Raw genomic sequence first — 17,730 nt, 5'->3', positions numbered from 1 at the left:
TTGCCTTACTTTTAAGTACTTTTCAGTTGAACAAAAGATTGAGTGGCGCCTAAGGAACGCTAGATTTAATATGAACATTGGTAGGGTCAAATTCACTAGCCTGACACAAGGAATTGTAAATACTGCCATCGTGTGCCACCAAGACCTCATGCACACCAGTGAGTACTGAACCTCAGGGAAAGGAGGTAGTTTTCTCACCGTCACCTGCCCTTTAGGCACTCTCAATTGTAGGGGGGGGAAGAGGGGCAAGGGAAAAAAGCGGATCACCACAGGCAGTAGAGGCTACCAACGGGATTATGTTGAAGCACCATATACACCAGGCTACCAATTCTTAATTTGTAATGAAAGAGGTGTTGGGGCTCAAGCAATTTTTTTTACAATCGTAACTGATGCAGCAAGCCCAGAGATGCCAGCACTATGAACTTCCAAATCTAGAGGTGCAGGAGCTCAGCCCTGGCAAGCTCTGACATAAATTTAGCATTGAGGCTACTCTAATTACATCTTCTAGGCCAGTGGTTCTCAAACTTTTTTTTTCCACGGACCACTTGAAAATTGCTGAGGGTCTTGGTGAACCACTTAATAATATTTCCATATGCTGTTTGTACCATTATCTAACTATTGTAAAGCACTTTGGATAAAAGCACCATACAAAAAAACCCCTTAATAATTAACATTTTTTGTTCTACGAATAAAAGCACATAACTCATATTTTCATATCAGTAGTTTTACCTTTCTAATGCGACCGATGTACTCCCTCCCCCCTGCGCCGCGGCAGACCCTGAGCTGGGGCTGGGAAGGAGGGGGCGTCTCTCCCTGCCACTTCTCCCCCTGGCTGTGGCTGGAAAGGAAGGCCATCTCTCCCTGGCAGCCACAACCCTGGAGCTGGGGAAAGTCCCCTCTTTCTCTGGCCACCGCAGCCCTGCACATCCCAGATTCCCCCCCATCCCTTCTTCCCACCCCACTGCCCCATCCCACCTATTCCCCACAAGGCCACCACCTCACCTTACATGTGCCTCTTCTCCAGGGTCCAGGCACATAATTAGTGGAGCCATGCCTGCGGGGCTCCACTAATTCAGTGGGTGGCCCTTCATTCTCTCGTGTGTGGCCACCCAGGTGTGCACCTTAGAGGGAACTATCTATGGACCACCTGAATGGAATTTGTGGACCACCAGTGATCCATGGACCACAGTTTGAGAACCTCTGTTCTAGGCAGTATTGCTCACTTTTGGTTCAAGCATTTTCCATTCTGTCCAGCACGTCAAAATAACTCTGTCTATAGCCATCTGGTTTTCTTTTGGAGACAAGGCCTCCAGAAATCTCCTGACAGGGAACATCCTTAAATACATTGTTGTCAAAAAAACTACTGGATGCATCTAGCTCTATTAAACATTATTTACAAAGTCAAAACCATACAGAATAGGAAATTTGAAATAAAAATAGAATATACAGTCAACCATATTGCATATAAATAAATGAACATTAGGAGATTTGTTCATGCTGTTAGAAAGATTTGTTACAGAGCAAAATAAACATAAGATTAAGAAAACTTGAAAGAACCCATTCTTGGAAGTGGCTTGATTCTCAAAAAAGCTAATAATTTGGAGACTGTATTTGTGACTACCAGAGAATGAGACTTTTCAATAGTTTATTCTCTACCTTCATAATTTTCTAAAGAAAAAAAAAACCCACATTTTCCCTATTTTTCTTTTAAAAAAAGCTTGCTTGCACTTCTGACTAGCCATTTTGATTAACTTATTTTAAACACCTCACCCTTCTTTTGCAACGCAAGTTTTGTTGAACAATTACCATGCAGTGTGCTATGGTCACTTCTTGTAGCCTAGGTCTCCTTAGAGAGTGGTTATTTCGCCGCACTTCTTAGGTATTCCTGGGCCACTTCATTAATTGCTTTCCTACAAGTTTTTCAATAGCTTTCAAGGCTTGGGCAGCACAGACTTACCCATATAAAAACCTCCCACAGCATTCATAGGGTTTGTGAAGCTGGGCACATGCCAGGAATGTTATGGTGGCCAGTTGCCAAGGAAACTCATAAGATACACATTCTAGAAGTTTTATTGAGAAGGTGCACATAGGGCTGGGGACACACCATCAGTTTGGTCTGTGCAAGTTACTCCTTTGCTTTGAAAAGAAGAATTTTGCTATTCTTAGTCTTGGTCAAAAATTGGTCATCTTTGAAAAGTGTTGTGTATCTGTCAATGCTGGAAGGTTAATGAGTTGTCAGGCAGGCCCACTTGGGTGGAAAGCAGATCTATGTACTTTTTTTGCCATTTAAACTTATAAAAATGTCATTTTTTGCATTTCAAAAGGAAAGGAAAGATCTTAAGGTGAAGGAGGCAGCTCAGAGAGTATCACTGTCAAGAAAATGATTCTGTACATCTAGTGGGAAGCACCTTGTTCAAATACATTTAGACCTTAAAGAGAAATAATGCTGAAATGAGGAGTTAAAAGGGAAGAACAAGAAATAAATCAGACCAGAAAGAATAGCAAAAGTTACTAAAAAACACTAGAGTATAATTGTGACTGGGTGTACCTGGCCCTTCCAGGCGCCCTGCTAGAAGCCTTAAGGTCCTACTACATCCCTCCTCAAGAAAGGAGCAGTGAAGGTGGGTCCCCCAGGCCTGCCTAGAAAGGCTGCACAAATGCAGTCAATCAGAGCGCAGCAGTCTCAGATAAAAGGAGCTGCAGGTCTGAGCAGGTCAGTTCCTAGCTGGGGCCAGAGGGGCAGAAGGGTGCTTTGCTCTGGACAAAAGGAGCTCAGTGTGCTGCATTTGCTAAACCTGGGAGCGAAAGGACCTGAGAGCTCTAGCCCGAAGGTAATGGACAGAGGTGAAAAGGCCAGGTGGGAAGAGGCCCAGCAAAAACCAAGTAAAGGAAGCAGCATGTGACCACTATCTATAGAATCTCTAGGTTGGGACCTAGAGGAGTGGGCAGGCCCGGGTTCTCCCACCAGCCAGTGCTGGAGTGGCCTAAGCCCTAGAAAGGAGACACAGCTAGTTTAAAAGCCCCAAAAAAGGGCCCCCAAAACAGGCCTGAAGGCCCTGGTGACAGTAAACTGGCAGTTCTGGTGGGACTCTTCACTAAGTACTAGGGTGACCAGATGTCCTGATTTTATAGGGACAGTCCCGATTTTTGGGTCTTTTTCTTATATAGGCTCCTATTATCCCCCTACCCCCATCCCAATTTTTCACAATTGCTGTCTTGTCACCCTACTAAGTACTAAGATGGGGATATGTTTCCTTTAGAAGCCCAAACAGAGGGCTAGATTTAAAGGAGCCCAAAAGGGACTGAAGAGAAAAGACACTTTCAGGAAGGAGGGGCTGAGCCCATCTTGAGCCAGGGATTGGAAGACTTTTGTTTGTATTTGTTTTGAATTTGAATACCCAGAAAGGATTAATATTGACTGTGTGACTTGACCGGAGGGCTCAGCCATTGAAGACCCGCCTAATGAGGTCGACAACCTACAGGGGGTGCCAGGAGAAAAAAAAAAGATTGTAGCAGCACCACACGCAGACGACAAGAGGCATTCACAGAGAGGCGAGTGTCCTCCGTTACAATAATCTTTAGGGATACTAAAGTTATGTTGATTTATAAATGATAATCATGTCTCTATTCAAAATAATAAAAGATTTCTCTTCAAACTCAACCTCTGTCTTGAGACTGGGATTTACAGGTCTGTAAATTGTTTATAATTATGCATTTTATGTTTGCAGTTTTCTTGGGCAGGTGGTAATTTGATTAAATGAAGGTATAGTATTTTATTATTTATGTAACACCTGGACATAGAATTACCTACGCAATGCTAATTACAATCTCAGCCATCATCCAGGTCTATTTAGAAATATCAAGTACACAGTTCAAATCAGAGATTATCTCAATTAGTTCTATCCTTCCTATTAAATGAAAAACTGTTTTTAAAAAAACTAACCAAAGAAAGCCAGTGCACACTGTAATCATTAAGAACAAAGAAAAGTCACAGAATTATTCCACGAATGTTTTAATACTTTGCTTCTTCCATTTCAAAGGGCTTTACAAATATTAAATAATTCTCACAACAGCATATAAAGTACTAATACCCCCTTTTCACACGAGGACACTAAAAGTGACTTGTCCAGCATCAAAAAGGAATCACTGTAAAAGCTATGATTAAAATTTAGGAGGTACCTGGGCTCCACTCCTTTGTTTATACCACTAGACTACACCTTTCTTTCAAAAAACATTCCACATGGAAGGAGCAAATTTTCAGGAAGAAAAATTAAATCACCTTCTATTATTTTAATGTCTAGCTACAACAGAAAAACTATACTTTCTTTATAAAGAGGTACCAATGAATGTCTGCATCCAACATGGACCAACTACTCTGTTGCTTCATGATTTTAAATTTGTTACTTGTCACAGTAAAACTGGTCTTTAAAAGTATATGCCTTCCCACAGGCCTTCACACTGCTCACAGAATGAGTGAACAAAAATCCAGGAAAGAATTCCTGCAGCAACAATTTCTTTTAGGGCAGTGCTGGGATGTTAATTTTCAAATAGAAACTTACGGATTTTTTTATTTTTATTTATTTTACGCTACCAACCCAGCTATGGCTCCAGTCCTGCTATTCTCTGCACTCATGTGGAGCTCCACCGACTTTAATAAGGCTTGGTGCAGGTGCAGCAGTACACCTAGGTTCTCTGAACTGCAGGAATGGAGTCTAGATCTGTCTAAAACATTTAATTATCCAGTTTGAATTCATGTTGCAGAAATATTTCCCCAATAAAGAAAAATGAAATTAATTCACTGGTGCAATGAAACACAGTAATTAACTGTTACCAGAGAATAAGTATTTCACAGTTTGTCACTGAAAACAATAGCAGCATATAAACAATAAATAGACAACATATTGTAGACCTTCTTCCTGCACAAAGTTTGCTGGCTTTATTGAACTGAGAAAAAGCCAGCACTGAACAGAACTGTGCTGACATCAAGTGGAGCTGAAAACAAAAGTGCTTTGATTCAAGTTGTCACACAGACTAATGCCTTTGTTAAAAATAAAAACCAGACATGGTAATTACAGTTCCAGTCCAATCCAAGGAGTAATGACAAAAGGACAAAATTAGAAAGGAGGAAATTAGATATATTTTCAAGTTAAAAAAACAAAGAAGCAAACAATGGTTATGCATTTCTAAACCACTCTTCACTGGGGTATCTTGGCACTATATTTAAAATTGATTCATTTCAATTCACAAAGGACCATACTCTTCACTGTCCCTTGTTTTAGGATACTTTACTTCAACTGATTTTTTAAAATTGCTTGTTTTTGTGTCGTATTACTGTGCTTTTCTTTTTTTAATTCTTACTGAATAATTATTATAGTAGCTCCTCGCTTAACATGGTAGTTGTTCCTGAAAAATGCTACTTTAAGTGAAACGATGTTAAGTGAATCCAATTACCCCAAAAGAATTAATGTAAATGGGAGGTGGGGGGTTAGGTTCCAGGGAAATTTTTTTCGCCAGAAAAGAGACGTATACATACATACATACAGTATAAGTTTTAAACAAATAATTTAATACTGTATATAGCAATGATAAGTGTGAAGCTTGGCTGAGGTGGTGAAGTCAGGGTGGAAGAGGGTGGCATATTTCCCAGGGAATGCCTTACTGCTAAATGATGAACTGGCACTCGGTGGAGCCCTCAAGGGTTAACACATTGTTGTTAATGTAGCCTGGCACTCTACAAGGCAGCACGAATGGAGGGAGGGGAGACAGCATTGCCCCTTTAAGTATGCTGACCCCACTCTAAGTACACTGCCTTTTTAAGCTGATCAGCAAGTTGAGACAGCAGCTGCTGCCAGCAAGCTCCCTCCATCCTGAGCCCTGTAATGTCCATCCCTCCTGTTCTGTGGAGATGGGGTAAAGGAGCAGGGGAAGGGGGACACCCTGACATTAGCACCCTTCTTTCCCCCCGACCAGCCCCACACAGCAAACAGGAGGCTCCCAAGAGCAGCTCTGAGACAGAGGACAGGAACAGCACATGGTAGTGGGGGAAGTGACACCTCAACTGCCCAGCAATTGATAGCCTGCTGAGCAGCTGCCGCACAGGGAACTTAGAGGAGCAGGAAACTGATAGGGGGGCTGCCGGCACACCCTGGTTCCAAGCCCTCACCAGCTAGTTCCAACGGGCTGCTCTTTCTGCAAGCAGTGGACAAAGCAGGCAGCTGCCAAACAACATTATATGGGAGTACTGTGCAACTTTAAACTAGCATGTTCTCTAATTGATCAGCAACAAAACAACATTAACTGGAATGACGTTAAGTGAGGAGTTACTGTACCTATAAGATGGTTCTTGCATACGACTCTTTAAATAGGAAAGGCTCAGGGAATATTCATGGCACTTCTATAGCCAAATATCTGCCACCAAGAACATCCTCCATTAGGCCTAGAGAGTTTCACACAATGTGGTTAAGCATACTATCCCCATATTACAGAGGGTGAAACTTAGACACGGTTAAGTGACTTGCCAAAGGACAAAACCGATCTCCGGAAGGTCAGGTAACAGAAACCATGTTTTTTTATTCCTAGTCTGATGCCCTATCCACTGGACCATGCTGCATCCTGAAGCTTGTGTGGGGCCTTCTGTGCAACAGATAGTGTATTGCAGTAATATAACCTGAAGCATAGATCATTTTGATAGTCTCTTCAGAGAAGAATGACGGCATTTTTTAAGCTACCTGAAGATAGAAAAGGGCATTTTTGGTCCCTATCACTATTTGAGCGTCTAAGAGCAGCAGAGTCCAATAAGACAAACTCTACATTACGTGGATAATCAGAGAGAATGCCCACAGTAGAGGATAACAGTTTGAGGCATTTCCTTGAAGTATTGTCCTCTCCCAACTAGTATCACCATTTTACCAAGGGTGAACATGAGCCAGCTGTTTTTCATCCAGCACCTGAGAGAAATAAGTACGTAGTGTGACCGAAATGCATATGACATGCAATAATATTATGAATAGTGCAGGAATCGCTGTATATTATTCTGTGTATATTGATATGCAATAATGGTATGAACACTATGTGACCAGGTCAGTGAGACGAAATTATTCTATATTTGGTTATAAGACTTTCCGGTGTGAATCCATTGTTCTAACTTATATTGGGGCTCTGAGAAGAACAAGGAAACAGAATGGGTTCCCAGATAAGAACAGCTAAGAGTCCACCAGAAAGACAAAGGGGCCCAGCTGTAGATACAGGATTTGGGAAATTATCTCCCTTCAATAATGTTGTAAACCTTGTTTCACAGTGCTGGAACCTACCAGATGAAAGGGCTATAAACAGTTAGTGCTTTGATTCCAGGGTGTGGTGGTGATGGGAGGGAGGCAGTTGTCAACAGCAGTTCAGGGGACAGGCTGACACAGAAAGAGGCAGGCGGTAGAGAGGAGTTGAAAGGAAGTGTGCCTTCTCATACGCAGGGCATGGTAAGTGTTAGAGAAAAGCAAGCATTACATTTTCTTCCCTTAAATGCTTTTGTTCTAAATATATTATACTTTGCTTTAAGAAAGCTGTTTGGTTACTAGATATCACTATCATGCCCCTGAAGGGAACAGAACTGCAGGGTCTGAGCCGAAGCAAAACCTGCTGCAGTGATCATGGTTGATGTAAAGGGGACTGCAAGTCAGTACCCAGTTTGAGATTGGGAGAATCATGTGATTCTGCCCTGAGAGAGGTAAAAGCATGAGGTCAAACACCTGAGGAGGTACACTCAGAGAAACCAAGAGGGGTCAACAGTGCAGTTAGCCCTGTCACACATGGAACATCTGGTTGATGATCAAAACCTTAACATTTAGGAGTTCACTCATCTTATACTACAAAATATATTTACAGACTTCACATGCTTGTCTTCTGATCTTTTCAACACCATTAATATTGTATTAGTCACTATATATTTATTGGAAATAACTGAATTTTAAACTAAAGAATAAAATCAGATGTTTCCAAGACCTGCATTTGATCTGCATTTCTGAAATTCTTTGTTATATTCTGAATACTTTTTCCTTCCTCTTAAATCTTCACACTTAAGTTTTCTCCAGAAAGCTTCAGTGCCTCTTTCCCTATCCCCAGAAGCGCAAATTTTATTACTTCTCTGGGCTTCACTCCAAATTAAGAAATCCAAGGTTAGACACTGACTGGAGTTACCCAAAGGAAAGAGGAATAGCGAGGAGGAGAGTGGAGTATTGCGTGTGCATGCATGTACAGAAAATTATTATTGCTAAGACCCAGGAAGCTTTCCCACTCAAATAACTAACCTGCTTTGCCGAATATAGTGTAAATTAAAGGAATCACAGTTTTGGGGTATTTCTAAATGAGCCATACACATAAAACATATATTTGACAGTGAACTGAAAATTGTACTGTAATTCATAACTCAATTGTATGTCTCATGCTTTCTGTGCCACATAAAATAATAATGAAGTACAAGATACATAGCAAGCTAATAATTAAATAATGAATGAGGTTTCAGTACTAGGTTTATCCTCCTCTGCCTTATCCAAGGCACTAGCAGCAATGAAAGTAGGAAGGAAATCCTCTCTTAGCTATTACTGTCCATTCAACCCAAAATTCAATTAGCCCTGCCTTCAGAGAGAAGTTAAGGCATATAAAATATAAGTAATCCAGTCATTCAATTGCACAGATGATTTTTTCAATTCATGATCACCATATGACATCTGTAAGATCAGTTGATTATAAAATGTGATGGTTGTTGCTCAATAATACTACAATGGAATGTAGTTAAACATAGGATTTTCATGACTAGCCATTAAGAGATGCCTACAATTTAAGCTCCAAACAACACACTAACTAGAGACACCCACAGTATGAGAGGCAGTGCCTTTTTAGTTACAAATTATCCAGCAGCACAATTAGTTTCACCTGTGAGCTATTTTATGCAGCTTGTTGGAAGTAGCATGTCCTAAACAAAATTTTAAACTTAATTTCCAAAGCAATAAGACACAATTAAAACACCGGCAGGGCTGGTGTTAGACTCACTGGGGCCCAGGACTGAAGCCGAAGCCTGAGCAAATTAGCTTCATGGGACAATTGCCCTGCTTGCTATCCCTGAACACCGGCCCTGCCTTTTAATCTATTGGATGTGCCAAAAAAGCCAGTCGTTGTGGCACAGGTAGGTTGTTAAGTTTTTATAGCATGTTCCGGATGGGGGAAGACTCAGAGAGAAAAAAGTTGAAAACCTCTGCCCTAAGAGTATGCGGTGGAGTGTTGTCCTGGTCATGCTTGCAGGCTAGGGACTGTGTCACAAAGTGCGTGATCAGAGTCAGTACAGAAAAAGCCATCTTAAAGCAAGGTGGGGGTGAGTTGTGCCTTTCCGCTTTAGGAGGCGTGCCATTTTCTCTCTGTGTTTTGGGTTTGTGCGTGTTATTCTGAATTCTAGGAAATACAATAATATTATGTTGCAGCCTTCCAGCAAGAGTATCTATGACAAGCATCATCTGCAAATATCATTAAAATGTTGTTTATTTTCAGTTACGTTATCATTAACAAAGATGTTGAATAATACTGGATCTAATACTGATCCGTATGATTGGCTAGTCAACCATCCACGCTTTCCCCAGATGTTGCTGTTTAACATTACCCTTTGATTACATGCCTGAGTTTTCAGTTCACAAGCGACTGCACCCAAGCCAGTTTGCATTGACTTGTTAAATAAACATTTCATACTGCTGTGAAATCCTAACTAAAATTCAAATGTTTCAATCTACTGTGTTATCATCATCCATTTTTATTTAACTATCAAAAATAGCATAAGTTTTTTGGCAAGATTGATTCTTTATCAACTTATGTTACTTCTTACACACAGTTCTGATATCTGACATTTACTTTTTAAAAACATATTTATTCCATTATTTTACTGAAAACAGAAGCTCTATTTACAGATCAGTGTTTTGGAACATTGGCATGGTCGCGGGTTTTCTTTGGTACCTCCCCAGTTGTCTGTGTTTCAAGAAAAATACTCCACGGTAGACTAAATCTGTTCATTAATTCCCTTAAGAATGCATATCATCCAGGCATGCATATGTTCAAATCTTCCAGGTATCCAAGTTTTTTATCCAAGCCATCACCATACCATCTGAGGACTTTGCTCCTGCACTTATTGAAGTCAATGCAAACCTCCCATTGACTTATGGTGCAGGAACTGGCCTGGAGAGCCTAAGAATATTCCCTTACCGTCTCTTTCCCTATAGTTATTTTTATAGGCTCTCCCTTCAAGCTTTTTTCTTTTCAAAGGATGTTTTAAAGAAGAAGTTTAATATCTTAGCCATTTTAAAAATCACTAATTTAGTTCCCCATCTCATTTTTTCATTTTCTCCTTTTTACCACTCCCAACCCCCACCTTATATTACGTCAGCCTTCTTATTCCGCTTAACTTGTTTGACTTTCATCAGCTCATTGACTGCCCATATCTTTTCGCTGCAAACCTTAACTGACTATTTTTTGTTTATTTACCTCTGCTTCTATTTCCATTCACTTTTTTAAATCTCAAAACTTTCAGCAATCATATTGACTGCTTCTGTCACAATTTGCGTTTAATTTTTTGAAGTTACAGTACTGCAATACCGTTAACTTTTTATTAACAATTTGTTTTGTTGTTGCTGGGAATTGTCTACCTCAGAAGAATGAAAGACTCGGCTGACCCTACCAAGATTTAAGCCTACCATTCCAGGAAGTTTAGCTATTTGAGAGTTATCCTTTTTCACTGTTGTAAAACTAGTGACTGCACTAGTAGAATTAAGACTCAACATTCAAGTGGACATTATCAAGTCAAACAGTGCAAAGTTTACCAAAATGTTTTCAACAGCAGCACCAGTTAGTCTTAAACCAGAGCATAATAAGTCAAGTAATAGTAGTCTCTGACCATTTAATAAAAAGTGGGCGAAAATTATGGCTGGGTTGAGTCAGCAAAAATGAAACTCTGGTGGGTTTTTTTGAGGTGTCTGTGGGGGAGGGTTACATTAGTGTTTTTAAGAGACCTTTTATTTAAAGGTTAGTGATATAACGGCCAAGTAAGCTTGGCTGTGAACTTGGATTTTTTTTAAAATCAGTTTGCTTCTCTCATACAAAACTTCAGTGTTCGCATGAAGCCAATTATTGATAACCAAAACCTTCAAGGACCTAAGTTTTCAGTGGTTCCCCTTACTCCTTTCTCAATTTTAAATGACTATCATAGTAAGTTTTGCAGGAGAACACAGTCTATTTCAAATGGTTTTCATTAGTTCAAAATGAAAACTCAGTGTAACTCGTCTGCACCAGACAAGATGGTACTATATGGTTAGACACAGTTGAGCCTATTATATAACATGAATATTCATTTTACCCACACAAAGAATATTAGCCAGAGCTAACGTGGTTACAGAGTACAAGTGAATGGGAAAGCACAGGTATAAGCGTATAAAGCATATATAGTGAGCACAGGTATAAGCCTATAAAGCATCACCTAAAGTGCGGCTTCATGACAATATGAAAAAGTCAAACTACATGAAATACACCATCTCTGGTTTACTGCGTTCATTTAAAAATGACAATTCTTAACTAACATATTGTTACAAGAGCTAAATGGCAAGGAAACTTCATATACCCTTATAAAGGGAAAGGTCTGCTTTTAAAAAAAAGTATGCTCAATCATTTGGTTTAGGTGTAGTTTTTCCACAACTAATGTTCCCCGTTCCCAGCCAATGGGAGCTGCACGGGGCAGTGCCTGGAGGTGCAGTCAGGGCAACACACAGATCCCTGTTGCCCCCTCCCCCCACAACACTTTCCAGCCGCTTCCTGGAGTGGCACGGAGGCAGGGCAGGCAGGCAGGGAGCATGCCAGGCTGGAGCCCACTCCCCGAACCCCTCCTGCAGCCCAACCCCCTGCCACACCCCACACCTCTCCTGCACCCCGAACCCCTGCCGCACCCCCTGGGGGCAGGGAGGGGGCGGAGTTGAGGTGGGGATTTTGGGGAAGGGGTTGGAATGGGGGCAGGGAAGGGGTGGGAAGAAGTGGGGCAGGGTTGGGGCCTTATGGAAGGGGTGGAGTGGGGGCATGGCAGCGGGCGGGGATGGGGGAGACAGTGCAGTAGCCCTCAGGCCAATGTGCTAGTCCTCATGTGGCCCTCCTGGTCATTTGAGTTTGAGACCCCTGCTCAAGAAGGAAAGTATTAGATGCTATGATAGTGCTAGCTGATCATGCACAACTCATTGCTGTGTGCTTGTGAAAGACAGCACACGGAAGAAGAAGAGATGGTAGTGTCTCATTTAACTATCATTGCCTCAGAAAGCTAAAAAACTTCCAGCTGGGGAAGTTCTGTTCTAGCTTGTGCTAGAAGCACAAGACTCAAGGGTGAAAATCCTCTCAGAATGGTTAAGTTTTTTTTTTTTTTTTTGAAGGACCAAAAATTATTTTAAGGCTACAGTTTCACCACCCAACCTTCCATTCCTACAGAGATAATTACCACTCTGGACTGTTGCCTCGCAGCACGAACTCAATCGTGATTTATCTCATCACAGGATAATCTTGTCATGTACAATCTCATTAATGGATATCCTCACTACTGGACAATTTCTAATAGCCTTTTGAGTATGTATGTCAGCTGGCTATATTTCCCTCTATGAAAGAATGCAGTGCAGATTCAAATAACCCCTGAAGAGTCTCTTGCTTCCTTTGTCAGATATTCTGTTTAGTAGTTCTCTCTCAGAACATGTGAAATCTGAGCATTCCTCACAAAGCATACATAAACAACAGTGGTTTGTCTAATTCCAGTTTATTTTCAAACAACATGTCCGGGCATACACACAGTTTAGTGGTTTGTCACTTTCTAGTGTTATAGTGATATCTGTCAAGTGACATTTACTGGCACTTAATCTTTATATTTATAATATCTATATATCAGGAATAGTAAATCACTAGGAGTCTTCTGAGAAGAAGCCTGCATATGCTGTTTTCAAGGTCTAATTTTCCGAGTTCTACTAATTACACAGCTCTGAGAAGCAGTCCTGAAAATACACCAGACAAAATCTACTCTCCTATCCTTACGATGATGATGTTTTTGCTGTAAAATACTGTAAGGCTACATCATCAAATGGACAAAAACCACACCTCTTTAAAAATAACCTACACTCAAATATCAGTAGTGTTTTAAATAATAGAAGTGGAGAAGGAAAAGCAGGTGTGAAATGACACAGTAATGTTCTTGATGCCTGCCATTTTGTCGAACTGTATTAGGTCTGATACACACAGTTAGAGCACAGATTTAACTAAAACAGTTCAAAACCTGTGTTAAGGAAATCAGTGCAACTTCCCAAGTTACGTTAGTGCTTAAAGTGTGTAGACCAGCCCTCAGTGAGAGAAGATAATTCCTACCAACTGTTTTTAAAAATGAACAAACAGAGTACATTATTGTTTTAATCTTTTCAAATGTGCAAAGTATTTTCAGACACTTATGTATAGCTAGTTTTTACTTTTGTGTTTTATAAAAATACTTGACATTTTCCCTTTTCAAGTTTCATTGGGGCAAATTCTGCATTCAGCTACATTGTGAATTAAACTGATATAGCAGAACAGAATTTGACCCTTGGTTTTTGTTTTTTAAATGTGTACTAATGGTTTTATTCCTTGTTATTGTCCATAGTAAAACACTATTTTGAAGTGCAATTGCTAAAGACTGGCAGTTAGACCCATTGCTGATTTTCCACATTTTGTTTGTGTTCTTAGATCCCAAGACTTACAGCTAAAGGAACCAAGAATTTAACATCTATTGGGCAAGCCCACAAGAAGTTTTTCTTTAAGCCAAGTTTGCATTATATTTTCAGTTTTTAAAAAGGTGTCCATTGTTACGTCTCTGAATACATGTACAAATACAAAATGTAATATAAAAAAATTGAGATTCCAGGATTGTCACTCATTTTTTTGTGTGTCACTTTGAAGCCTAGAATGTCTGAGTTAGCGTGAAATGCTGGAAATAGCTACAAGCATAATTGAGAACTCTTATTTGTTCAGACTATCAGCAAGTTCAGTCATCACTGTGATTTGCAGTCTGTTATCATCCAGTGTTCAAGTTCTCAGCCCTTTTCAGCTTTTTTTACACTTTACAAATTACATGCGTACGACAGCAGCAGTTTTCATAGAGTATAAAATTTAAGAACTTTCTATCCAACAAACCTAAGTACATAAATACCTCATCCATGTGTGAAAAATAATTTATGTATTGAAAATATCTTTAAGGATAGATCAACATAATACCATCTGAAGGAGATACAAGCATGGATAACTGTAGAAAGCTCCACATTGAGATAAATTATTTTAATCCTTGAGAAAAAAATGCTGTTTTGAACACCTGCAAATCAAGATCTAAAGGTCTTCCAAGATTGAGAAACCTTCCTTGACAAAGGCAAGAAAACCACCCTCAGTAAACTCCAATTAACAAGTACTACCTGTCTTATCTGAATTGAGCATTAGCTAGCTCACTCTCAGCTAAATCCTTAGCTCAGCCAGGCACTGAGAAAGCTGATATACTGTACCATCTGGATTAGATTAGGAGGAAAGTAGGAGTTGAATGCCTTTGGCAAACTGCTGATTCCATGGTCCAAAATGCCTCACTATCCTTGCCACCAATATCACATATACGTTGAAAGTTAGAAGTGACAGAATACCATCTTTCAAAAGAGATCTCGAAGGGAAGATGAGAAGTTACCCAGAAATACCTGTCTGAAATAAGAACAGAACTTTTCAAGACTATTTCCATTCACTCATGCCTGGTTTCATAGTTAAGGAAACAAAACCTCATGATCAGTGGTATTAAAAGCTTCTGACTAATTCAAACAAACAATCAACATGGACAACACAACTTCTAGTCTCTATACCATACCACAGGCTGCAAACATAAGGACAGGGACGGAGGACATCTGAATGTAACACCTTATGAAACAGTTATGGCCTGCAGGCATTATCTACAGAGTTTACCAGGGTACAGTCTCTCTATTACTAATTCTGCAGGCCCAACCCGAGGAATTTTCAAAATTACTACTTACTGTTATGGAGCATCACTAACTGACTTCAGTGGGAGTAGTGGCTATTCAACGTCTCTGAAAAACTGTCATTTATTTTATTTGGAAAGGAAGGATAGTCCAGTGATTAGAGCACTAGTCTAGGACTAGGGAGCGCTGTTCTAATGCAAACTTCTTGTGTGACCTTGAGCAAATCATTTAGCCTCTCTATGCCTCAGTTCCCCAACTGTAAAATGGGGATAATAGTACTGCCCTACTTCACAGGGGTGTTATAAGGATAAATACATTAAAGTTTCTGAGGCACTCAGATGCTATGGTAATGAAGTCCACGTAAGTATGATAGACAGATATGGATTTAGTTGCCCTTGTTTTAGGTACCAGAATTTGAAAAATTTGACTATACCATATTCACACTGATCACACTCAGAAAGGACATCTCAATCATGTGTAACCTGAGAGAAGCAAGCATGTGAGCCAACTACATCTTAAAAACAAACCAAATTCCATTATTGGCATAAAAGGTTGACATTAATAGAGTTGTGGCCACTTATGCCAGTTATGAATTTGGCCCGAATTGATTGATGTCTAGATTATCTCTCTTCCTGTGAGCAGTGACTAAACCATATGATTTTGGTCCTAACTGTCTAAGATGTTGCAGGCTACTGTCTTTCTAATAATTTTGGCAAGAAGTTTTTGGAAAGGTTTCATGGACAAGTTTTTAAGATTTAATTTTTATTCTATTAAAAGTCAAGTACATGACTTGTTTAGTAAAGGTCTCCTTTGTTGAACAGAAGTTATAATTAAAAATAAACACCCCTATGTCCAGATAGCTAAAGATCAACTAAAATGGGTGTGATGTTATCTGCATGAAAAATTACTTCCACAGAAAAGGCTTCCTGTGGAACTAATAATATACACAGCCTTCCATACAAGGATCTCAAAGCACCTCACAAACATTAATAAAAAGTTTCACAACACCACTGCAAGGGAGGTTTGACAAGAATCACTTCCATTTTACAGATGGAAATATGAAGCACAGTGAGATTAGGTGACAATGAGACAGCAGCAGAGCTAGGATAAAATTACACACAACTAGATTCCCAGTACCATGCTGCTCTAACCACTAGACAATGCTGCCTCTAGGAACCAAAGTAAGAGATTTGAATAATATCCCATGGAAAGATATAAAATTAGAAGATAAATTAAGCAGCCTCTAAAGAAATCAGGGTAAATGCATTTAACTAGTCAAGGACCTAAAATGTTCCTATGGCCAAATGTGAAAACTCCATACTGTGAACTTCAAATACCTCTGCAAGGGCACAAGGACATGTATATCAGAAGTTGCCACTGTATTACTGAATAATTTACAAGCCTTCTCTACAGCTTTCTAGACAGAGGCTATCCAGTTTATGGGTTGATCACAATATGCAAATGTAATTCAAAAGCTGCAGAACAGATACACTCCTGTTCCATGCATTTAGCAATGAGAGACTGATCTAAAGCAGCAGTTCTTAAACTGTGAGTTGGGACCCCAAAGTAGTTCACAACTCCATTTTAATGGGGATGCCAGGGCTGGATTAGACTTGCTAGGCCCAAGGGCTGAAGCCAAAGCCCAAGATTGTCAGCCTTGGGCAGCAGGGCTCAGGCTACAGACTCCCTACCTGGGGGCTGAAGTCTTTGAGCTTCAGATTTGGCCCCCTGCCCGGAATGTTGGAGCTCAGGCTTTGCCCCCACACCTAGGACAGCAGGGCTTGGGCAGCCTCAGGTTTCGGTCCCCCTCTCCTGGTGTCATAATTTTTGTCAGAAGGGGGTCGCAGTGGAATGAAGTTTGAGAACCCCTGGTCTAAAGCATCACAGCATTGCTTTCTAATTGCAAGGTAAAATGTACACACAATTCAAAGATTTAACCATTAGGAAAGAATTCTTTAAGATGTATACTCCAAGTTGCAAAACATTAACTAACAAAATTCAATAACAGTGATATTCCAGGTTCTACAATGAAATCAACTGGCTGCCCATTTTATCAAGAGGCAGCAAATACTCTGGTTGGTGGGGTTTACAGAAGTACAAGATGATTAGAGGTAAAAACCTAGACAATTACTGTATAAAGTGCATATAAAGGGATTTTCTAATAAAATGTATCCTGATTATATCTTCTATGAAAGCTGAACAGATTTTCAATGGAGTTCGTCACGAAATTACAGTGAAAAAAAAAGACAACTTGCCAAAGAAAATTAAACAAGAAAATTCTATCAAATAGGATGACACAGGCAAATCTAGTGCACACATGGTCAGGTAAGATTTTAGGGGTTTAGCTTGAAGATAAAATAGAGAACAGCATCAGAGCAACGAAGATATGTGGGATGAGCACAGAAGGGACTGCAAAGAGTTAAACTACTAAGATGGTTTGCAAACAGGTTTTGGGGATGACTAGGGTGAGTTGAAGCATCTCAGTAGTAATTCTAAACAGGAATTCTGAGACACAATGGGGTGGAAAGGAAAGTGCACTCATTTGCACGCCCATATTCAGAATGCTTCTAACCTGCAGCAAGTCAAAAGGAGCATGTTACAAAAATATGCTTTCTTCACCCTCCCCCCGGCCAAAAGGAATATTTACTGTTAATTTAGTGCTGGTGAAAGGTCCCAGCTCTAATAGCTCTGAAGACTGAAGTCCCCT

The 17,730-nt window shown here is 40.1% G+C and overlaps 1 protein-coding gene across 5 annotated transcripts in view; it reads right to left on the bottom strand.

Moving 5' to 3' along the window:
* CNST (consortin, connexin sorting protein) overlaps positions 1–17,730 on the bottom strand; it is a 112,413-nt gene that overhangs the window by 90,881 nt on the left and 3,802 nt on the right. Inside the window, exon 1 of one of the 5 annotated variants that reach the window (XM_084625209.1) lies at positions 6,330–6,413. The exons of the other annotated variants lie outside the window; for them this stretch is intronic. The gene's annotated coding sequence lies outside the window, so the exon portion shown is untranslated. Of the gene's footprint in view, positions 1–6,329; positions 6,414–17,730 lie in introns of those variants that run through there. 5 annotated transcript variants of the gene reach the window in all.

Source organism: Lepidochelys olivacea, assembly GCF_965140295.1.
Source record: "Lepidochelys olivacea isolate rLepOli2 genome assembly, chromosome: 3".
In the NCBI taxonomy this organism is placed as follows: Eukaryota; Metazoa; Chordata; order Testudines; family Cheloniidae; genus Lepidochelys; species Lepidochelys olivacea.
Note: the sequence above shows the minus strand (reverse complement) of the source record. Positions and strands in the feature narration are given on the sequence as shown.